The sequence below is a fragment of the Gopherus evgoodei genome, chromosome 5 (assembly GCF_007399415.2).
Source record: "Gopherus evgoodei ecotype Sinaloan lineage chromosome 5, rGopEvg1_v1.p, whole genome shotgun sequence".
Classification (NCBI taxonomy): Eukaryota; Metazoa; Chordata; order Testudines; family Testudinidae; genus Gopherus; species Gopherus evgoodei.
Window position 1 is genome coordinate 39,305,505 of NC_044326.1, and position 24,137 is coordinate 39,329,641.

Sequence of the window (24,137 nt, forward strand, 5' to 3'; positions counted from 1 at the left end):
AAATGATTAGGGCTATGGAATGGCTTCCATATGAGGAGAGATTAATAATACTGGGACTTTTCAGCTTGGAAAAGAGATGACTAAGGAGGGATATGATTGCAGTCTATAAAATCATGACTGGTGTAGAGAAAATAAATAAGGAAATGGTATTTACTCCTTCTCATAAAACAAGAACTAGGGGTCCCCAAATGAAATTAACAGGCAGCAGATTTAAAACAAACAAAAGGAAGTATTTCTTCACACAATGCACAGTCAACCTGTGGAACTTTTGGCCAGAGGATGTTGTGAAGACCAAGACTATAACAGGGTTCAAAAAAGAACTAGATAAATTTGTGGAGGATAGGTCCATCAATGGCTATTAGTCAGGATGGGCAGGGATCGTGTCCCTGGCCTCTGTTTGCCAGAAGCTGGGAATGAGACACAGGGAATGGATTCTGTTCACTCCCTCTGGGGAACCTGGCATTGGCCACTGTTGGAAGACAGGATACTGGGCTTATGGACATTTGATCTGACCTAGTATGGCTGTTCTTATGTCCTTATTCAGTTAAAGACAATCTAGTTGAGGAGTTTTTCATAGACGTGTACATACTAGGATCTAGCAAGCCTGATGAGAGGGACTGTATACTGCCTATGACAGTAAATGGAACAATTATTCCACTGAAACTGAACATAGATCAGGTTAATATTTTCTCTGAATAAGATTATGAGAGACTAAAAATAAGACCAAAACTGGGACCAACAAAAGTAAGTTACTGGTTATTCTGGAACATATGTACCAGTGAAGAGGAGGTGCATTGCTAGCATCAGCAGTAAAAACACCATGTACAGGCTCCTGTTCCTGTAGAGCCAAAAGAAGTGACACAATTCTAGGTTTGGCTGAATATGAGAAACTCAGTCTGGTAAAATGGGTGCTCTCACTACAAAATCCTATTCAACCTGGATATGAGGCACCCTTTGGGGAATATCATGACCTGTTTCACAGGTTGGGTTTCTTGCAGGGTGAACATAGAATCCAGTTAACAAGCAGGCACTTCCAGTTATCCATCCAGGTAGAAAGGTGCTATTTGCACTGCATGATAAACTCAAGGCTGAGCTTGGAAGGATGGAAGCAATGCGAGTAATACAAAAAAATTGAGGAGCCAACAGAATGGGTGAGCTCTCTAGTTATCAGAAAAGTGGCGGCCAGCTATGCATATACTTAGATCCCAGAGACCTCAGCAAGCCTATAAAAAGAGAACATTTCAAACTTCCAGTCAGAAAAGAGATTATGCTCAGATTGCAAATGCTCAATATTTCACTAATTTCAATGCATCCTCCATTTTTGGCAGCTAAAATTAACTGTAGAAAGCTCAAAGTTATGTACATTTAATACCCAATTTGGAAGATATAGGTTCGTACACTTACCCTTCAGCATAGCTTCAGCCCCAGAAGAGTACCACAGAATCATACATATGATCTATAAATATGTCAATGGTGTTGACACCTCAATGGATGACATCATCATCTGGGACGCAGCAAAAGAGGAGCATGATCATAGATGTTAGGAAGTCCTGGATGCAACTAGAGCTGCAAACCTCAAACTAAATAGGGAGAACTGTGTTTTAGGGGTTACAGAACTGACTTTTGCTGGGGACATTATTTCCAACGAAGGTGTAAAAACCGGTAAGAGGAAGATTTCAGCTACTGAAATGATGCAGTCAAAGAAAGATGTTCAACAATTCCTGGGAATGGTGAATTATCTTGGAAAATTCACACCTAATTATTCTACCAAAGCAGCAGCTTTGAGAAAACTCCTAGAGAATAAAAATAAATGATACTGGGGTGCAGAACTGGAGAAATCAGGGTAAGATTTAAAACAGCAACTGATACAAGAACCAATGTTGAAGTTCTATGCACCGGGAAGACTTATTAAAATCTCAGCAGATGTTTCACAGTCTGGGTTAGGTGCAGTGATTTTTACATAAGCATGAAGATTGTTGGCAACTGGTGGCATTTGTATCCAAATCACTGACTGAGGCAGAAACCAGATATGCAAAGATCAAAAAGGATCTTTTAGAAATATTGTTTGCCTGTGAGAGCTTCAGTCAGTATATTTATGGACAGATAGTGGAAGTTCAAACAGACTGCAAGCCCCTGATAGCGTTATTTAGCAAACCGCTAAATGACCTTAAAGAGTCAAAGAATGATGCTAAACATGCAAAAGTATGATTTGTTTGTGACTTACATGCCCAGTAAATTCATGTGCACTGCAGATGCACTTTCCAGGACAGTGGCTCCCACGAAACCAGAGAAGACTTTAGAAACAGAGATGCAAGCCTATGTAGATCTGATTGTGAAGTCAATTCCCACAGGTAACAGGAAACTGCAACAAATAAGAGAGGAAACAGACAACGATGAATCATTGGGAATCCTTAAAGAACTGATAATTGAAGAGTGGCCTAAAGAAATAAGCAGTTTCCGTCCAAGTGTAAGAGACAATTGGAACTGCAAACATGAACTTACTGTGATAGATGTGGTGATTTTCAAGGACAGTAAGGTTGTAATTCCAATGAGCCTCCAAAAAGAAATGGTACAGAAGATCTACGAGGGTCATTTAGGAATTGAGAAGTGCAAACAACGAGAGCTGCTGTATTGTCTGCAGATCTATCACAACATTACTAATGTGGTACGAAACTGCTTTTCATGGTTGAAATGCAAACCATGCCAACGGGCAGAGCCACTGAGATCTCATCCAGTTCCTCAAAAGCCTTATGAGAAAGTAGGCACTGTCTTTTTTACAATCAAAGGATTAGTTAATAGTCACAAATTATTATTCTCTGCATCCAAAAATTTGCACACTGCACAGTACCAATAGCAAGATACATCATAAGACTGATACATCACAAAATATCAAGTCCAAATTACCCCCAAGCAAATGGACTTGTGGAAAGGTCTATACTGACAGTAAAGAACCTCATAAATAAGACTTTTTACAGTGAGCATAATTTGTATTAAACATTACTGGTTTACCGAAGCACACCCCTGGAGAATGCTTTTCTCCAGCTCAGCTGGTAATGGGTTGAGAATTTAATGCATGTGTTATTAGATAGGTGTTAGCTGTTTTATTATGTGTATATGAGTTAATTTGTTTTTCTCTTAAGAGGGAATTTGTAGAGATTAACATTTAGAGATGCTCCCTCATGAGGGACATTATTATGAACATACAAATTTGGAGATGTGTCCTGAATGCAGAGATTGGGAACACCACATGGTTGTGTGCAGCAGTTCACAAGAGACACTTTCCAGTTTGTTTTATTGATGTTTTATTCCTTTCTCATTCACTGATTTGTTATTTAATGAGCCCCAATATCATTACAATATCCACCTCTGCATCTGACTCATATTCTTCAACTGGTGTTGTATTAATGTACTTTGCTGCTTGCATTCCTTGGACTTTAGGTCTGGCCTTTTCTACCTTTTTCTCTTTGTCTCTCTCTTTACTTGGCTTTCCATGTTCTCTAGACCTAGGTTCTTCTACAGGTCTATCTGCTTTGAAGATCTGCATTTTGTCCCATTTTCTGACATTTCTGACCATTAGTTTCTCAGACTATGCAGAGAGGCCTTTGTTATGCTTTAATGATAATATTCTGGAACTAAAGCAGCACAGTCAGCACTGCTTCTGGTCAGCAGTACCTACAATGTTACCTCTGAAAGCATAGTATCAATAGCCCTATGCTCAGATGCATGTACATCTATATAGTGTACCATAAGGTGGGAAAAGGAAATATGACAAACTCAAACCTCCAAGGGAATATTCTGCCCCTTCATTCTCAGGCCTTGTCTATACTAACGAGTTTTTTGGATAAAAATTAGCTTTTGTCAACTAAATAGTGGAGGTATACACACTACAATGCTCCTCTAGCTGACAAAACTCTCCTGTTTTGTTGACAAAATAAAACCATCTCGAAGAGAGGCATAGAATTTTTGCAGTAAACTTAGATCAACAGTGTCTATGTGATACTGTGCTTGGTTATGTCACCATAAATAACTTCTGAAAGGTGTCCCACAATGCCCATTGTGACTCTGGTCAGCAGTTTGAACACTGCTACACAGACTGCTGCCCCTTCCTCCTTAAAGGACCAGGAATTTTTGAAATTCCACTTTCTGTTTGCTTAATGTGGAGTGCTCATATCTCATCTTCCTAGTGACCATGGAAGCTCCATGCAGCAAACACTCTCCCACTTTGAGCACACCAGAGTTATTGGATTCATAGGGTCTGTGAGAAGAGGAAGCTGTGCAGTCTCAGCTCTGCTCCAGCTGTAGGAACTTCAGTACATAGAGTCAGATTTCTCGTGGCATGTTGGATAAGGGCTACGAACAGCACATGTATCAGTGCTTTGAGAAGATAAAGGAACTGAGACAGGTGTATCAGAAGTTTAGAGAGTCATACCATCACTCTGATGCTGTATGGGAGACCTGCCACTTCTATAAAAGGTTGGATGCCATCCTCTGCAGTAACGCCATCTCCACCAACAACAGACCCATGGATACTTTGGGTGGGGCTGGAGACAGTGTTCAGTGGACTCAACCCTCAGGATGTAGCTGTGGACGAGGAAGTGGAGTTGAAGGATGAGATGGGACAGACTATCCAGTACCATGAGCCAGGACCTCTTCTTGACCCTGGAGGGTTCAAGCCAGTACTCCATCTCTGGCACACATAATGCAGCTCTGGTAAGTGCTCATTTTGAGTTTGTGCTGCTTGGTTACATGAGGCAGAATTGTCCTTTGCTTTGTTATATGCTAGAAGTGGGTTAAGGGATAGAAATGTACAAGACTAGCTCTGCTTGTGTCTACTTCATATTTCCCTGTGCAGCTACACAGTGGGGGCCCTGCGGAACAGAGTGTTAATGCATACTGAGATTTCACGGGAATCCTCCAGAGAGATCTCTAGGAAACTTTCCTGAAGATACTTGCCAATCGTCTGCCAAAAGTTGCTTGGCAGAGCTGCATTGTTCCTTCCTCCATTGTAGGAAACTTTCCCATGCTAGTCGGCAAACATTTGTGCAGGGACCAAGTGGTACACAGGTGAGCAGCATAGGGACCCTGTCCCACCCCTTCACCCCCCGGCTGAATTCACCATGTTTAAGGCATTCGTCGATTTGTGTGCTTGCCAAGAGACAGTGAGAAAGAGGTGTATTTTACTATTATGATTTGATACTGTCAGTGCACTAACAATCATGCTACTGTTTATTGTTTGTTGTGCTTCTGCAGATGTGACCTTTGGAAGAACCCCCTTCACATCAGAAGAGCACCTCCACCAGATAAGGAAGTGACTGAGGAAGAGCAAGGAGGACATGTTTCCAGAGGTGCTCCAATCCTCTGATGCTGCAGAACAAGAACACAGAGCATAGAGAGAGACAGTTAATGAAAAAATTAAAATAACTAGGAAAGAGAGGAAACAGGGCCAAGAGCAAATTTTAATGGGCCAGGAACAGATGATAAATGTGATGGGGGAGCAACCAGATATGCTGAAGTCCGTAATCACGCTGCAGGCAGAATACATGCATGCTCACCTCCCTCCGCCCCCTGCAGCCCATACAGAATTGCTTGCCAGGCCCCCTTAAACTCCTCCCACACCACTCTAATAGCCATGGTATCTGGATGCTCATACTCAGCCACGAGGTGATCCGCCTCCACATGCCACCGCCTGGGGAAATTTTTCACCCTTAAACTCACAAATACTGTGCAGTGCACAGCAGGCTGCTATGACCATGGGAATATTTTTCTCATATAGGTCTAACCTGCCATAAAGGCAGCACCAGCAAGCTTTTAATCTGCCAAATGCACATGCAATGATCATTCTTCACCTGCTCAGCCTGTTGAAGTGCTCCTTGCTGCTGTCAGGTTTCCTGTGCAAGGCTTTATTAGCCATGGGAATAAGGAGTACGCTGGGACTCCCAGGATCACTATAGGCATTTCAACATCCCCCACTGGAATCTTCTAGTCTGGAAAGAAAGTCCCTGCTTGTGGCTTTCTGTACAGGCCAGTGTTCCTGAAGATGTGTGTGTCATGCATCTTCCTGGACCACCCTAAGTTGATATCAGTGAAATGACCTTGGTGAGCCACAAGCGCCTGCAATACCATAAAGTACCCCTGTTCTATTGATTTATTCTATCACAAGTCTTAACTCTGTAGTGTAGACACAACTTCAGTCACAGACACAGACACATACCAGAAATGCATACACGCAGCAGTGAAACCTTCTCTCTCCCATTGCATTCCTCTGCATTAAGTCACAGGAGCTGCTAATGCTTTGTGAAAATGATACAGAATCACAGAAAGTCACATTCTTCCAATACTGATCAAGAAGCCTGATTAGAAGAAGGAAAAAAAATACTGTCTCTAATGCTACTCTGTCTCTCTGCTTCAATGCAGAAATTATGCACAGAATGTTCCCCAACTCCTCCTGCCTCATTTCCTGCTACAGTTTTAAAGAAACTTACCTTACAAGTAGCAACACAGAAGGGTAATTCTGGTAGTTAGCTCACTCTCAGGTGTTGTCTTTATGCTCTTCTTCTCCCCACACTTCCAACTAAATGAGCAGTTTGTACATGTATTCTCCAAAGACGACTTTCTAAGTACACCGCCAACTCAAAGGAGATCGGAAGTCTCTCTACCCCCCTTGACCTCTAAAATTTTTTCTTTTGCATTCCCAGTCTCTCCTCAGGATCAAGAATATGGAGGATGGACACATAGCTCCTTTTTTTCTAACTGTACATATTAGAACTTAATGTCAAAGGGTACCTACAAGATCACCTGAAGTTCTGTGATGAGGACCTTGGTGGACAACTCCACTTCTCTAGTCCAATGAAACTTTCTACAACAAGAAAGTGTGTTTGTATGGGAAAGCTTTCTATGGGACCAGACTAAGACTGGAACAAACTTCTGTACAGTCTAAGAACCATCACAAACATCACTCCTTTCCATTACAAGCACAAGGCATACTTCTTCAAATAAACACAAACAAGTGAAATCCTTATGCAATCTCATCCCAGGGGATAGGAATATAGAAAGAAGGAACCACAAATGGCAGACGCTAATCACATAACATAATGCACTACTGTGAGGAACTCTGATACCAATGAGTCTGAATGCAGCCACTCATGTTTAAAGTTACACATGTGCTTAATTACCTTGATGAACCAAGACCATAATAAATCACTGTCTTTCACATTGACCTTTACAAAAATACTTTCAAAAGATGAACTAGCAAATTAGATTTCCTGCACTGAAAGTCCATACTGCTGCTTAACAATCAAAGCTATTTCCTTCTTTTTGTTTTGCATTCAATGGTTATATGATTTCTAAAAGAAAGCTCATTTTTAAACGTCATGGCTTTTAACACAAGAATGATATTTGAAATCACCAGACATTGAACTGGAAGCTAAAATGTCTGCATTACAGTAAACATCTTTGCTTATTATTAAATAAAATAGAAAATATATCTTTTCTAATGCTGAAAACTTTATTCATGATATTAGACTACAAAATAAACCCAACCAAATCTCTATTTCTGTTCTTCAGTCTAGATTAGGTTGCAGGCAAGAACAAAAAAATATAGCCCAATTTCTAAGTATCATCAGGCCATGAGCACCATGAGATTAAGCATTTTTTGTTTTTCAAAATTGTACTGGGGTAGTGGGTTTTCTGTAAATGTTTTTTTTCTGTCTCTAGCCAAGCGCCAGTAGCATTGCACAGCCTTAGAGCCAAGAAATGATGCACAGCTTGCACAATACTGTAAGTGCTATCTCTACTTCAGGATGTCCCTCCTGTGATATTTAAGTGCCAAAAAAAGATGATCTGCAAAGTGAAGACAAGTACATAAGAGTTCCCGAGTATCTGAGACTGCCAAGAAGACAAATTGTTTTTGTAGTAGGTGCCCAGGAAACCCATTAATACCACTTCTACTTGGAAATCAAAATGAGTGCAACATGAGAATGCAGTCTGCTTGTAAGGCAAGCCTATGGCAGACAATGGCATTGTTGGCAACTGAAGCACAAAGGAGTAAATTGTGTAAAGCCCTCCTGGTTGTGAAGATAACTGATGCAGTGTTATTAAAGAGAGCTGCATCCATGGCTGGATTAAGTTTTAAAAATACATAGACATACAAGTACTTCAAAGTGCACAGCAAGAGTTCAATCCTTATAACACAGCACTTTTACCCACATTTTTAAAGGCAGGCGTCTCAGTTATTGGCATTCACAATAGCAGACAGAAGTAGATGTCTCCATTATTGGCATTCAGGACAGTAACTGAGACTCAAATATGTTACTTACATATTCAGAACTTGTAGCCTTTTTCTTGTGCAACATCCTTTCAAATGAATAGAATGTCAGGCTGCAACAAGTACATCCTGCTCCTATGGACAACTGCCTCAGCTTGATGTGTCTGATACAAGCGTCAGCTGTGAAATGGTTAATGTGGAATGTAAAAACTTGGTATTCCTCTTAGAATTTTATGTAATTTATGATTTTTTACTGATTTTGTGAAATGTTAATCACAACATTCATTCATATTTAATAGTGATTAAGATCCAAACTCTGCAGTCTTTACTCAAACGTCTTTAGGAGTTTTGCCTGAATGAGACCTGCACAAATCAACCCTTTTCTCTCTTATTTGTTTTGTTGTAAGGAGCCCATATTACTTTTTATAAATTGCATTAGCATTACTGTTGTTTCAACTGGTCTGGCTGCAACTGGAAAAGGATTCTATATAGCCACTGTTTACATTCAGAAGTTATCTTCACAGCCAGGAGGGCTAGAAATTTCAGGTTTGATCCTGCAGATTTTCCTACTGTCCAACTCCCTATTCAAGGATCAGACCCTGTGTTTGTTATTTTAAATTGCAAGCTTACCCTCAAGTTGTGGTTGTTCACCACTGCTGAAAATCGGGCTGTTTATTTAGACGCCCAAGTTTGAAATTGTTGGCCTTGCATTTGGCAGGTGGAGGACCAATAAAATCTGCAAAAAGACCCTGATCCCGCAAAAATTGCAAATTTTTGACATACAGGGATTGCTTTTGTCCCTACTTATAATTTCTTCAGTTGCTTCCATCTCTACTCCCAGAAATAACAATAATAATAATAATATTCTCTTCTTTAGTTCCTAGGATCTCAAAGCATTTGAGAAACTTTAATTAGCTAAACTGTGTACATGCCTGGGAGGAGGGTATGTGTGTGACATCCTGTAACCCATCTGTACCCCATGTTCACCACTTCTGTATGGTTATGATATGTTTTGTATAAATATGCCTTGTGGCATATCAACTGAAAACACGAGATCTACTGAACATCGGTGTGCTGTTAATATGTGTGTATCATCATCGTCTAAGGAGTTATGAGATTTTGCTATATGTTTATTATTGACACGTTGTGAGTCTGGGGAACACCCACAGACTAGGTACTTAGAAATAACAAAATGACTGTAAAACAAAGGCTTTGCATGTCATCCTTGAAGATGCTTCAAATATCACGTACACAAAAGGTGTGAGAAAGAAATGTACAGTTCACCTGAAAGATGCTTTGAATATCCCGTACACCATAGATTGATTGTCTGCACACTGTTCAGAGGAAGGGGGTATTCCTCAAGGAGACGAGAAGGGTATAAAATAAGAGACGATGGTTTCCTCATGACCTCTCCTCCCCCCAATTTCTACACATGTTGGCAAGAGCATTTGGAAGACAAAAGGAACCATCATTGAATAGTGTGGGGGTGATCCCAGGCTGAAAGGAGACAGCCTATGAAATGTATTGCAGATTATGGTGAGACAACCTATTTTGCTTTTAGAACTATTAGCCATGGTAAAGTTTAGGAATTGGATTGTGATTTATCATTTTATTTCTTTTTGTAACTAATTCTGATTTCTATGCTTTTATCACTTATAATCACTTAAAATCTATCTTTCTCTAGTTAATAAACTTGTTGTAATATTTTATCTCAACCAGTGTGTTTTGACTGAAGTGACTTGGAGAAGCTCTACTCAGGTTAACAAAGGCAGTAGCATGATAGTTTCCTTTGATGAAATGATGAAATAATTGATCCATTTACTCCAATCAAGGGGATCTCGAGCAATGTAAAACACACATTTCTGGGATGCAAGGATGGGCTGAAGATTTTGAAGGTGTTACCCTGCTTACAGTTCCTGAGTAGCTGGGAGAGCATTCATGTAACTTTGCTGGGTATTTCTTTACATGCTAATGGTTGCATGAGCAAAACCTGAAAAGGCTGCTTTTCACTAGCAGAGCAGTGTAAGAGACACTCTGGGCTGGGAATTAAGGGGATACCTCTGTTCAAAAGCCCAGCTAGTACCCTGAAGAATGTCACAGGGTATACTTTCTCTATTTCATAGATGACAACATTTAAGCAGAGGCAATAACTGACTTGCCCAAAGTCATAGAGCAAATTTGCAGTACAGTAAGATAGAACCCAGCCCTCCTGATTTTCAGTCCTGTATTTTAACAACTAGATCAAGCATTACATAGTAAAACTTGGTGTGGCATAAATGATACAACAAATACACAAAAATAGTGCACTGTTGCTTTATACAGATTAGAATGTTTTCTAATCTGTAGAGTGTTTTCTGAGTCTTGAAGAGAAACACCATTTTCTCTTTGTTTCTAATGGATAAATGTCTGAGAAGTCAGAGAGGAGGATGTTGTAGTAGTTGAGAGAAGAAATAATCAAGGCTAAGATAAAGGTTTTCATACTGGGGATGGATCACATGGCTTGTGCGAAGAAGGAAAGAGAGAAATTGGGTTTAAATTAAAATTACAGGACCCATCTTTGTCATCAACAATCCCACTATATCCCTGCTGAAATAAATAGAGTTAAATATATGTAAATTAGATTAGAATATGTGGTCCTTAAAATCACATCTTAGTATTTGATTCCCAGACAGGCTTGGTAAAATCATTGGCCAGGATTTCACTCTTTTTTTAATTATATTTCTCTTAGTAAGTTCAGCAGAAGTAGTGTTACAGTAGAGAGGGGGCGGAAAGGGGAACGTAAGAGAACCAGACAGTCACTTCACTGTCAGAAAAAAAAACACTGTACATCCTCCTCCTTGAAAGAAAGTCCATCTGTAATTTCATATTGCTGCATACTCAGTAGCTAGAATTACACAGTCGACACAATGATATATTTTAATTTCAAGTACATGACTGCATGGCCTCCCACAGTAGCTCAGTTCTTGGGGAAAAAATGTCAGAAATAAGAGATATGGATGAGTAAATATTAGAAGAGTGGATGGAGGATGCCTTAGCAGCAACTTCATCAGTGAAGACAAGTACATAAGAGTTCCCGTAACTCCCGTGACACCGTAACTTCCAACATTTAAGAGTAAAAAAATTTAATTTAGCTAATTGGCAAGTATAGCAACTGTGTGATTCCAAGGGTGCTAAATTAGCAAACAATCTCTTCTTTTAAAATGAGAGGCAAAGCCCTCACTGGAAAACATACTAAAAATTCAACTCAACATATGCAATTTCCTAGAATAAAAGATTTAAATTTAGTTATTGGAATCTGTGGCATTGTCTAAACTAGAATTTAAAGGTATGTGGTTAGAATGTATTACCTAACCAGTTCTAACTAACATACCAGAAAACTTGGCAGTGTATACTTTAACACAACATTTCTCAAACTGGGGTTTGCAGACCCTGGAGGTCCCCGAGGGTCCTCTAGGGTCTCCACGGGGCCCGCTGATCAACTCTTCCCTCTCCCTTCCTCAACTCCCTCCCTCCCTCCCAGCATCTCCCAGAATCAGGCTCTATCTCCTGGAGGCTACTGAAGCCAAACTGAGAGATTTTAGGTGCTAAAAGTCTGGTGGAACAGTGGGGCTAAGGCAGGTTCCCTATGTGCCCTGGCTACACTACGCTCCTAGAAGCAGCCAGCATGTCCCTGCAGCCCCTGGTGGGGGGAAAAGGGCAGAGGGTCTCTGTGCGCTGCCCCTGCCCCAAGCACTGACTCTGCAGCTCTCATTGGCCGGGAACTGTGGCCAATGGGAGTTGCAGGGGAGGTGCCTGTGGGCAGGGCAGCGCATGGAGACCCCCTGACCCCCTTGCCTAGGAGCTACTGCCAGACAGATGTGCTGGTCACTTTCAAGAGCTGCCCAAGGTAAGCACCCCTGGCAGGATCCTGCACCCCTCACCCCCTCCCACAGTCCAACTCCCTGCCCCAACCCAGAGCCTGCACCCAAAGTCCCTCCCAGAGCCTGCATCCCACACCCAGTTCTGCATCCAAACTCCCTCCCAGCACCCACACCCCCTCCCATTCCCAATCTTTCTCCCAGAGCCTGCACCCCACACCCCCTCCTGCACCCAATCTCTCTCCCAAAGCTTGCACCTCGCACCCCCTTCTACACCCCAACCCTCTGTCCCAGCCTGGTGAAAGTGAGTGAGGTTGGGTGAGAATGAGCGATGGAGGGAGGGGAGATGGAGTGAGCGGGAGCGGGGCCTTGAAGAAGAGGCGGGGCAGAGGTGTGATCTCTGGGAAGGGATGGGGAAGGGCAAGGGCTGAGTGGGTTGCTTGGGTGTCCCCAAAAATTTTTAATCAAAATGGGGGTCCTCAGGTTTCTAAAATTTGAGAACTGCTGTTTTAACATATGCTAAATTGGTCAAGTTAAATCCATGGCCTTTAACTCAACCAGTTTAGCACATACTGAATGCAATGTGCTTTTTCAAACATGTTAGTTAGAATGTGTTGGTTAACAACTCACCTTTTATCCTAGTCTACATAAGGCCTGTGAATCTCTGGACAGGTAGATAAGGGGATCAGATAGAAGGCACTGAAAAACAGATAATTTTCCTGGAGGTAACTGGAACAAGCCACACAAAAAATAAAGATATTAATACCTATCTCATAGAACTGGATGGGACCTTGAAAGGTCATTGAGTCCAGTCCGCTGCCTTCACAACAGGACCGAGTACTGTCCCTGATAGATTTTTGCCCCAGATCCCTAAATTGCCCTCTCAAGGATTGAATTCACAATCCTGGGTTTAGCAGACCAATGCTCAAACCACTGAGCTACTCCTCCCCCGCACCTGGGTATAAGTCAAGTGTACATAATAACTATTCCTCACCCTTATTACTTGCCTCTTTGAAGAAAATAAATAGACTCACCTCACACCACAGCATCAAATTGCACAACTAAGGACAGGCAGCTACAGGAGATTTCTGGTTTCTTCATCTGGCACCTGGGAAATCAAGCTGAGATAGGTGGGGGAACCAGTAGCCAGAAAACAAATGAAGGCTGCAAAGGTGTGATGTTGATGATACTCAGCCTCCTTTTCAGACTGCAGTAGAAAGAGGTATTAAGTTGATCAGTGGAGACTGCTACGGCAGTATGGCCAGCGATGCACCATATGTGGTTTGAGGAAGTAGTCCCATGACGACTAACATAAATTGCATATGGGACTGTGTGTGAGAGTAGAGGTTCTCAGTGGTTTAGAGATTGGGCAGGGGAGGACAATTGGGAGCAGCAGACACCAGACTGTTGTACAGTGTTGTCTGAGCACCTGCCTGACTCATGGCAGCACACTGGAGAGGAGCAGCAGAGATGTCCATCAATGTGCACATGCCCCCAAAGTGAAACAGACAAGCAGTGGAAGCCATGCTGGTGTTACCCCAAAAATGGATTTTGGGACACTGCTATAACATCCTGCCTATCACCCCCTTAGTCAGTCCTTTCTGAAGTAAAAGTTTCCAGGGTTGTTAAGGAAACTCTAAAAGACCCAGATATAGCCTTCCAATAAAGTAATTGACACAAGCAGCATTCTTTCCAAAACAAAGTATCTTTTATTAAAGTAACTAATAATCTCCAATACAATATAATCTAACAATCCTAAACAAGGCACAAAATCCCTGACACAATCCCATATTGCACATTAAAGAGCATTCAAACTACAATAGCATATAAGTCAAATGATTCTAAGCGAAGCAATGTGTTACAAGTGGCCAGTTTGCAAAAAAATCTCTGACAGCAGTTCTTAAATTATACTTTAAATTTATACAAATAAAATACAATTAAAACACACGCATATACTCCAAGTATACACATATATAATATTATATTAAATTATACTACACTAAAAATCATATAAAAAAATTACAAGCTTACATTTTTAATCCATTGGTATGCCTTTAAAATCACTGTTGCTGCTTTGTAAATCTTTACTCACTGTTACTATTCAGCTCCTGGTTAGTCAGCTTTGCTGGGCTCTGGTTTCTTCTCTCTCTCTGACACAGCTTTTCTTATTTCTTTCTATCAGCTTTCTCTTTGCTGGCTTCCAGTTCCCTGTCTTCTCCCGATCTAATCTGTCTCTTTCTTTCCAAACCAGATCTTCTCCATCTGCAAATCTTCCTGCTGGCAGCTGGCTTTTTATGCTGCACTCTGACTCTCTCTTAATATACCTTTCTATTCTGAGAAGCAATAGCATCATTCTTACATGCTCAGTATTAACCATTACTTCAGAATTATCATTGACAGTTCTGACCTTTAGAATACGTTGTGACTGGTATGAGTGGGCTATAACCAGCTAGATGGTCAGTTAACTGACCTCTCTATCACTCCTTACTGCACATATTCAGTAGCCACCAATATTGCACATGCTCACTGATGTCATTTACCTTAGAGCTGTGATTTTGCCGATCCACACACATATACTTGGCTCTTTGCCAGGGTACCATTTTTAGAAATCCTGGGTTTTCACTGAGAATTCTCAGGGTCTGGAACATTCATCTCAAGGTGGAGTGACTTTTGCTTATTCAGAATAAAGATTAGAAAAGCAAAATGGAGACTGGAGAATTTCTCTAGTAATACTAGGGTCCATCTCATTAGTAATTGCCCACGTGTTCACTACGTCATTCTGATAAGCCTCAGAAATAATGTGTATATGTCATGTATCATGGTGCCTGGGTAAATTGCTCCTTCTGAGACCCTGTTCCAGTTCTGTGTACACCCCTTTCAAGTGTCAGGCCTCTGTCTCCACTTATCTTTGGGTGAGACCCTGCTACTTAATTGCTCTCTGACTGGGTCTCCAGGTTATACCCCTGCCTGTCTGCCAAATGTGATACCTAGCAGCATGGGCGGTGGTTATAACAGGCCAGAGTAGGCTAAGCCTGCCCTGGAAGCTGGTTGCAGGTTTGGCAAGGGAAGTTTTTGGTTATTATTATGCCCCATGCAGGCTCAGAAGTGGCTGAGGAGGCAGTATCTGCTATTCAGCTTCCTGAGTTCATCAGTAATCTCCCTGGACTCCAGGTTCTCAGCCTTAGCAAAACAGCTATGTAACTATGGGTGGGACCAAGGCATTGCCTCTTCACAGCTATTAACTTGACCATTGTGTTTGTTATGATGTTCCTTATCTAGGCTATTATGTTGCCTTTCCCCTGCTTGGTTCCCTTAACAGCCCCATTTTCATCTAACTCCATAAAAAGCAACCCATCATAAACACACAAAGGCAAGCACAATATTCATAAAAATGAATCAGTTATTTCCCAGTTCTTCACATCCTGGAAATGGGAAAATGTTCTAGCTATAATAAAGCATTTATTAATGTTAACAATAACTTCTTTAATTTATGACAGTGATAATTACAATTAACTGAAAACAAATAACCATCCAAAGGTAAAATATTACATAATTTATTCTACCTCATTAAAAAGATTTTCTCAAGAAAAAAGACTCATACAAACAATTATTAGTGCAATGAATAGGTCTCAGTTTTAATTAAACAGTGATGATCCAGTATAGCTGGAAGATAATTACATATCTTGATTAATATAGCACAATTAAATATAGTTGAGCTCATATGGCAGGGAAATATTTTATTGTTCATATCTCTAAGCATAAAACATTGTGCTTACTCACAGGATAACATATGTATTTTGTACCTGGACTGTAGTCCACGTAAAAGAAGGCAAACTACCTTTAGAAGTTTTAGTAGTGTTTTAAAAAAAAATTTGAAAAATTAAATCATCAACAAGATGTACATGCGTATTTCCAGGATAGAAGTAAATATTATAATACAAATAACTACAGATAACGTTATTCTGCTAAGCTCTGAATTCAGGAATCTTTGTTTCCTGGTAATGACTGGTAGCAGCTAAATAAAAGCCAAGCAAGGGACGACAATAGAAAACTTTCTTGTTCAGTTTTCTGTTTTTCAAAGATATGCAAAGCATTTGTCATGTACTGTTTTAAAACTGGACATAACTAGACACAGTACATTTTGGGCCAAACTCTGCCACCTTTGCTTATGTTGAGTAGGACTTTACTCCATAAGCAGGCCCATTGACTTCAGCTAAACTACACATGGAAAAAGGTACTAATGAATGTACGAATGGCAGAAATGATCTATCGATGTCATACTCACCACCTAATATCTGAATACCTTTTCCCAAGTACATCACTGTACAGATTCCACATCCAATTTCTCCTGAATTTTCTATTTAGGGATTGATATTGATCCCTGGTGAGGACCCACAGAATAGATTTTTAAAGGCTCTTCCTATGAGCTCTTTTTTCATTTTAACTACCATTAATAAAAGGAAATTAGTATAGAAAAAATTCATTATTGTTGTTTTAATGTTTTGACTTTAACCCAAGAAAGTAAGAAAATTCAGTGATAAGGCTTCCAATTAATCTTTAACTCATAACATAAAAGCATTGATCTCTATCCTTTGCAACTCTGCAATTACTGAGGCACAGGGGAATGTGCTGTGGACAGAACTAAAGTCTTAATCCTAAATGTGTTTGGCTTTGTTGAGTTTATCAGAGCCTTACAATTTAACATAATTTCTGTATGTGTTAGAAACATATGTGTTCTTGACCCACTTTGGAAAACAATCATCAATGAAATACTGGTTGAATAAATCATTCAAGAGCTCTGTAAAAATTGCTTCTCACGAGAACTGTTTTCTACTGAAGTTCACACCATTTGGTTAGTTTCTCCATTACTTTTTATGTGCATTGCATTAAAGATAGTTGTTTGTCTGAGCATTAGCTTTAGAACTTGTTCCCATTATTTCATACTGAAAATGTGTATTGTAATCCTGAAAAGCAAAATATATTTGTATTTATATATATACATTTTTAATCACACTTACTATATGAAAATACCATAAGAACTGACTCTTTATACTGTGTACAAATAGTAAAGTAAATCTAATAACAACTGAACACAGATAACCCCCCTACAAAGTCAACAGAACTTTATCTGGGAACAAAAGTCCACACTAGTGGGTCCCCTTGAAGGATCAGAGCCTAATATAATTTTATATGTATACAGCTTAATTAGATTTTTTTTTATGAACATGTAATATTAGAAAAATGCAAAGACTTGTTGAGACTGAAGCCTCATTTTACTACACTCTATAAAAAACATAGTGAGAGACAGTCCTTGCCTTTAAGGCCTGATCTACACTGGTGGTATGTGGGCGGTAGCAATCTAAGTTACACAACTTCAGCTATGTGAATAACGTAGCTGAAGTCAGTGTACTTAGATCTACTTACCGCGGTGTCTTCTCTGCGGTAGGTCAACTGCTGATGCTCCCCCATCAATTATGCCTACGCTTCTCGCTCCAGTGGAGTAACGGAATTGACAGGAAAACATTCAGCGGTCGATTTATCACGTTTTCACTAGACGTGATAAATCGACCCCCGCTGGATCGATCACTCCAGAGGTAAGTGTAGACATGCCCTAAGAGTTTAAAATCTAAATAGATATGGCAAAGGGTCAGAGGTAAAAAAAGGAACAAAAAGATGAAATAAATTGTCTGAGGTTGCACAGCAGGTTAGGGGGCTAAGCAGGGAATCAAACCTATGTCTTTTGGCACACTAGCCTGTGCCCTAGACCACACTGCCTTTTATGGGCATATGCTATTATAGAAGTTTATTTGATGTATGTGAAATATTAACAGACACACACACGCAGAGCGAGCTTTGGCTACTTGACAGCTAGTCTAGTATTTGTCTACAGAATAAAGATTTTCTTCGTATATAATCTGCCTCCAGTAGTTAAGGTTGAAAAGAGAACTCCACTCTGGAGTAAAAGTCCATGCTTGAGAAACCTTTTCAAGACTGAGGCCTGAAAATAGACCGTCTCATTTACCTTTTCTTTTATGTGGATAGGAAAATCATTTTAGGAATTCACCTACTCCTTGTTTATAGCCTTTGGAGAGCCCTGTAAAAAGAATGTGTTCTCCACACTATGTCTGTGTATGTGGATTAGGGCATAGTGATAGTACCTCAGGACCTTAAGACTCATGAGCTAAAGGAGTGTCATTTAGTGTAACTTTGTAATGTTTCTATTTTATTTTGTAGGAATGCTATCTTCATTGCTATACAGATTTGTTTATTACACCTTCAACTTGTTATATAGCTCTTATGCACAATCTTCCAGGGCATTCCTGCAATGTTTGATTAATTAGAGCTCCTTAGTTCAGCACTGCTTTCTAGAAGGTTCTAAAGCATACCCTAAAAGTACGAATATGCAGAGACAATACATTTGAACTAAGTTACGAGAATATAACCTTCATTTGTCACAAGTTATAATTCACAAACACACACACATACATACACATACATCAATAAAAATATAATTGTTCTAATTTTTCTAAAATATCACATCTTGAGATTTTGTTTAGTAAAGCACTTACCACTCAATGCCTGATTTATGTCACATGCCTTGAAAATAAATATACATGGGGAAAAATATAATAATTGCTAATTCTATGATACATAATATTTGTTCATAAAAGCCAGCTCTGCTTTTGTCAGACAAATGCTATGTCTTAAAAATTCAACTGACACTTTTAGGATTACATGTATTCTGGGGAAATAAACATTAAGCCCAAGATGGTTAACTGACTTTTCCTCTACAGAGATACAGCAATCCAAACAGAGTGTACTAAAGTCAGAAGGGTAGCTAGGTGAGATTTTCAAAAGTACTTAGTGTTGGCCAAACTCTTCTCCCATTGAATCAATACTATTAAAGTCAATAACATTGACTTCAATAGGAACAGAATTAGACCAGAAGTGAGAATTTTTGAAATCCACTCTGTGTTTTCCTGCCTATTTGTGCAACAAAGGGTATAATCAGGCTGACACCTGGACATTTGTTTTAGATAAGAACATGATGCTTGATCTTTGGAACTAAGTATTAGAAGTTCATGATGTTCACTTAATAGAAAATCAGGTAAATAAGGCAGAAAGGTACATGGTGCAGAAGAAATTAAATTAAATATAAAAAATTAAAATTGTCAGGCATAAGACTTTGCTATTAAACTTGATTTAATGAAGCTGTGCCTTGAGAAGGGCCTCTAACATGCGTCAATTATTTCAATAATAGTTGAGTATGTTTCGCAGAAGAAGTTGCCCTTTTTAGTGGGGTTTTTTTCAGTGCTCAGTAGAATTCAAAATGTATTTGCCACCTAAGCTATGGAAAATTATTACTGATGGGGCTCAACACTTCCCATGATACAACCCTGTTTTCAATTGTTTATAACTTTTCCAAACTCTAACCATTTGGGATGAAATTTCCCATGTTGGGTGTCAGCCTCAGGCTGAATTTTGTCAGAAAATTTCAGAAACATTGGTTTAGTTGTTTTCAGGAATGAGGTGAGGGAAAAAGCACATTAAAAAAATCTTTAGATCTTTTCTTTTAAATGATTTTGGTCTCCGTCCTTTGGAACAAAGACCTAAAATTTGGCAGGGGTTGGCCTTTGTGTCTGGGAGGTGCCTTTGCTGTCCCTGTGAAAATCTGCCCCTAATTTGGCCAAATCAGGCCAAACAACCCTAATTCATCTCCAGAGCAGATCCATCCTGTGCACTGAAAGAAGCAGGAGTCCTGCAGAAGAAACAGTATGTGATCATGCAATGAAGTCCTGTATCATAATGCACACATGCAAGTTGTCTAATTAACATTTCATTGGCAATCTGAATTATGGCATTTCCTAATTATAGAATGCTTGACTTCATAACCTTAATAATGTTCTTACATCGTATTTTTGTGTGCAATTTAAATATGGAGAGAGTATGATCAAGTGTTAAAAATAAAAAGCATTTTTTTCTATTTTTGGCATGCTTTATTATTAAGCAAATTTGTAGTGAAATCACGCAGCTTTGTTATAAATTATGACATACGAGACATCCAATGTAAACCATTATAAACTAGTTGGCTCAAAATCAGCGTAACTCTCTGGGTTTCAGTGGACATAAGAACATGAGAATGGCCATACTGGGTCAGACCAAAGGTTCAGTAAGCCCAGTATCCTGTCTTCCAACAGTGGCCAATCCAGGTGCCCCATTTAATGCCGCACTTCCCCGCACTATGACTGCCCCACCCCCTATCCAAACCCCCACCCCCTGACCACCCACCCAAACTCTTTTGCCCTCTATCCAACCCCCCCTGCTCCCTGCCCCCTTACCACACTGCCTGGAGCACCGGTGGCTGGCGGTGCTACAGCTGCACCACCCAGAGCACGGGACAGGCAGCCGCGCCGCTTGGCTGGAGCCAGCCACACCACAGCGCAGCATGGAGCACTGGGTAAGGCCAAGGCTCTGCAGCAGCGATGCCCAGCAAGAGTACACAGCCGCGCCACCCAGAGCATTGCTCCAGCGCTGGAGTGAGAGAGCTGAGGTTGCGGGGGAGGGGGAACAGCAGGGGAGGGTCCGGAAGCTAGCCTCCCAGGCCAGGAGCTCAGGGGCAGGGCAGGAGGGTCCCGTGGGCAGGATCTGGCCCGCGGGCCGTAGTGTGCCCATGTCTGGACTAGGGACACCATCCCTGCCCATCCTGGCTAATAGCCATTGATGGACCTCCATGAACTTATCTAGTTCTTTTTTAAACCCTGTTATAGTCTTGGTCTTCACAACATCCTCTGGCCAAAAGTTCCACAGGCTGACTGTGCACTGTGTGAAGAAATACTTCCTTTTGTTTGTTTTGAATCTGCTATTAATTTCATTTGGTGACCCCTAGTTCTTGTGTTATGAGAAGGAGTAAATAGCATTTCCTTATTTATTTTCTCTAGACCAGTCATGATTTTATAGACTGCAATCATATCCCCCCTTAATCATCTCTTTTCCAAGCTGAAAAGTCCCAGTCTTATAAATCTCTGCTCAGACAGAAGCTGTTTCATACCCCTAATCATTTTTGTTGCCCTTTTCTGAACCTTTTCCAATTCCAATACATCTTTTTTGAGATGGGGCAACCACATCTGCATGCAGTATTCAAGATGTGGGTGTACCATGGATTTATATAGAGGTAATATGATATTTGATATGATATGATATTTTCTGGAGAATAACTAGGAATGGTATCTGACCTTACACGTTTAAATGAAAACTGCATAACTAACTCATTTAGGCCAAAACTTGCTCTTGTACCCCCATGACGTGAACTGAGGTGAAGCAGAGTGTTAGAAGTTAACTGATGGGGTCCTGAGCCATGCTGCTTGTTCAGGGTAACATGGCTCAGGAGTTTAGGGGAGCTCACTCTACAATGTCCCCTGTTGCTGCTTGATAAAATGTGCAGAGTGCACTGCCCCAACATGTGTTGAACGGTGATAGCATGTGTGCAGGAGGGTCAGTGGCCTTGTCAAGAGGTATATGTTCCCTTAGCATTGCAAAGTACCTTAGTCAGGCATAGAGCCTTGTACTAAAGGGGTAGCACTAAATCATGCCTAGTCCTGTTCTCTTAGGGTACGTCTACACTACGGGCTTATTCCGATTTTACATAAACCAGTTTTATAAAACAGATTGTATAAAGTCGAGTGCACGCGGCCACATTAATTCGTTGGGGGTGCGTCCATGGTCCGAGGCTAGCGTCGATTTCCGGAGCATTGCACTGTGGGTAGCTATTCCGTAGCTATCCCATAGTTCCCGCAGTCTCCCCTGCCCCTTAGAATTCTGGGTTGAGAGCCCAGTGCTTGATAGGGCAAAAATCATTGTCGCGGGTGGTTCTGGGTAAATGTTGTCAGTCATTCCTTCCTCTGGGAAAGCAACGGCAGACAATCATTTTGAGCCCTTTTTCCCTGGATTGCCCTGGCAGACGCCATAGCACAGCAACCATGGAGCCCGTTCAGCTTTTTTTTTTTTACAGTCACCGTATGTGTACTGGATGCCATGGACAGAGGCGATACTCCAGCGCTACACAGCAGCATTCACTTCCTTTTGCATGATAGCAGAGATGGTTACCAGTCGTTCTGTACCATCTGCTGCCAGTGTAATTTGGCAATGATATGACGGTTATCTGTCCTTTTGTGCTGTCTGCTGCTATTATGGGTGCCCCTTGCTGAGATCGGCTGGGGGCGCAAAAGCAAAACTGGGAATGACTCCCCGAGTCAATCCCTCCTTTATGGTTTCTAAAAATAGAATCAGTCCTGCCTAGAATTTGGGGCAAGTGTACTAGAGAACCAGTGTATCAGAGAGCACAGCTGCTCTGTGTCAGATCCCACAGAAATGATGAGCTACATGCCATTCACGGGGGGTGCTCCTGCAACAACCCCACCCATTGCTTCCCTTCTCCCCCAACCTTCCTGGGCTACCGTGGCAGTGTCCCCCCCATTTGTGTGATGAAGTTATAAAGAATGCAGGAATAAGGAACAGTGACTTGTTAGTGAGATAAAATGAGGGGGAGGCAGCCTCCCCGTGCTGTGACAGTCCAGGCAGGACATTAAGCGGTGCGGGGGAGAGAAGCCCAGCATGCCGCTGCTATGAGAATCCAGGCAGGACAGAATCTTTTCTTTACATAGGAAAGGGAGGGGGCTAATGGAGCTCAGCCCCCAGTGGCTATGATGAAGACGATTACCAGCCCTTCTGTACTATCTACTGGGAATGACAAGGAATCATTCCTATTTTTACCCAGGTGCCCCTGAGGCCAGCCAGGGGTATTCAGCAGTTATCAAGCATGTACTGTCTGCTACCAGGGAGGGGAGAGGAGCGGATACTGCTCTTCACTGCTGTAGCATCGCATCTACCAGCAGCATTCAGTAGACATAGGGTGACACTGAAAGAAGTCAAGAAATGATTTCTTTCCCTTTTTTTTCACGTGGGGGGGGGAGTAAATTGACGATCTATTCCCTGAACCATGCCGGACAATGTGTTTGAACCTACAGGCATTGGGAGCTCAGCCAAGAATGCAAATACTTTTCGGAGACTGCTGGGGACTGTGGGATAGATGGAGTCCTCAGTGCCCCCTCCCTCCCTCCATGAGAGTCCATTTGAGTCTCTGGCTTCCCATTACGCTTGTCACACAGCACTGTGTAGCCTGTAGATTTTTTTTTTCAAACGCTTTGGCATTTCATCTTCTGTAACGGAGCTCTGATAGAACAGATTTGTTTCCCCATACAGCAATCAGATCCAGTATCTCACATACGGTCCATACTGGAGCTCTTTTTGGATTTGGGATTGCATTGCCACCTGTGCTGATCAGAGCTCCACGCTGGGCAAACAGGAAATGAAATTCAAAAGTTCGCAGGGCTTTTCCTGTTTACCTGGCTACTGCATCCGAGTTGAGATTGATGTCCAGAGCGGTCACAATGGTGCACTGTGGGATACCGCCCGGAGGCCAATACCGTCGATTTGTGACCACACTAACCCTAATCCGATATTGTAATACCGATTTTAGTGCTACTCTTCTCATCGGGGAGGAGTACAGAAACCGATTTAAAGAGTCCTTTATATCAATATAAAGGGCCTTGTAGTGTGGACGGGTACAGCGTTAAATTGGTTTAACACTGCTAAAATCGGTTTAAATGCGTAGTGTAGACCAGGCCTTAGGGGTGAATTGAAAGGAAGACATTCTCTGCACCATCTTCTCCAGACACAGCAGAATTTTGTTATTATTTGCTAATTCTGTCATCAGTGAGTGCCAACACTTTTGGCCTAGAGTTATATTCATCTTAAAGAAAAAATAGTGGCCACTGTGAGTGCCATTTTAGCCCTGGTTTTGAGCTTCATGCCATTAAAAAGAGAGCGGTCTTGAGTAACAAGAGTAACAAGAATTAGTAGTGCTGGCACCAGAATTCACTTCACCTGACGTCATTCCTTAAGTACCTTAGTGAGTATAGTTAGTAGCACTCTTACTTTAAACTGCAGTGATGAAACAG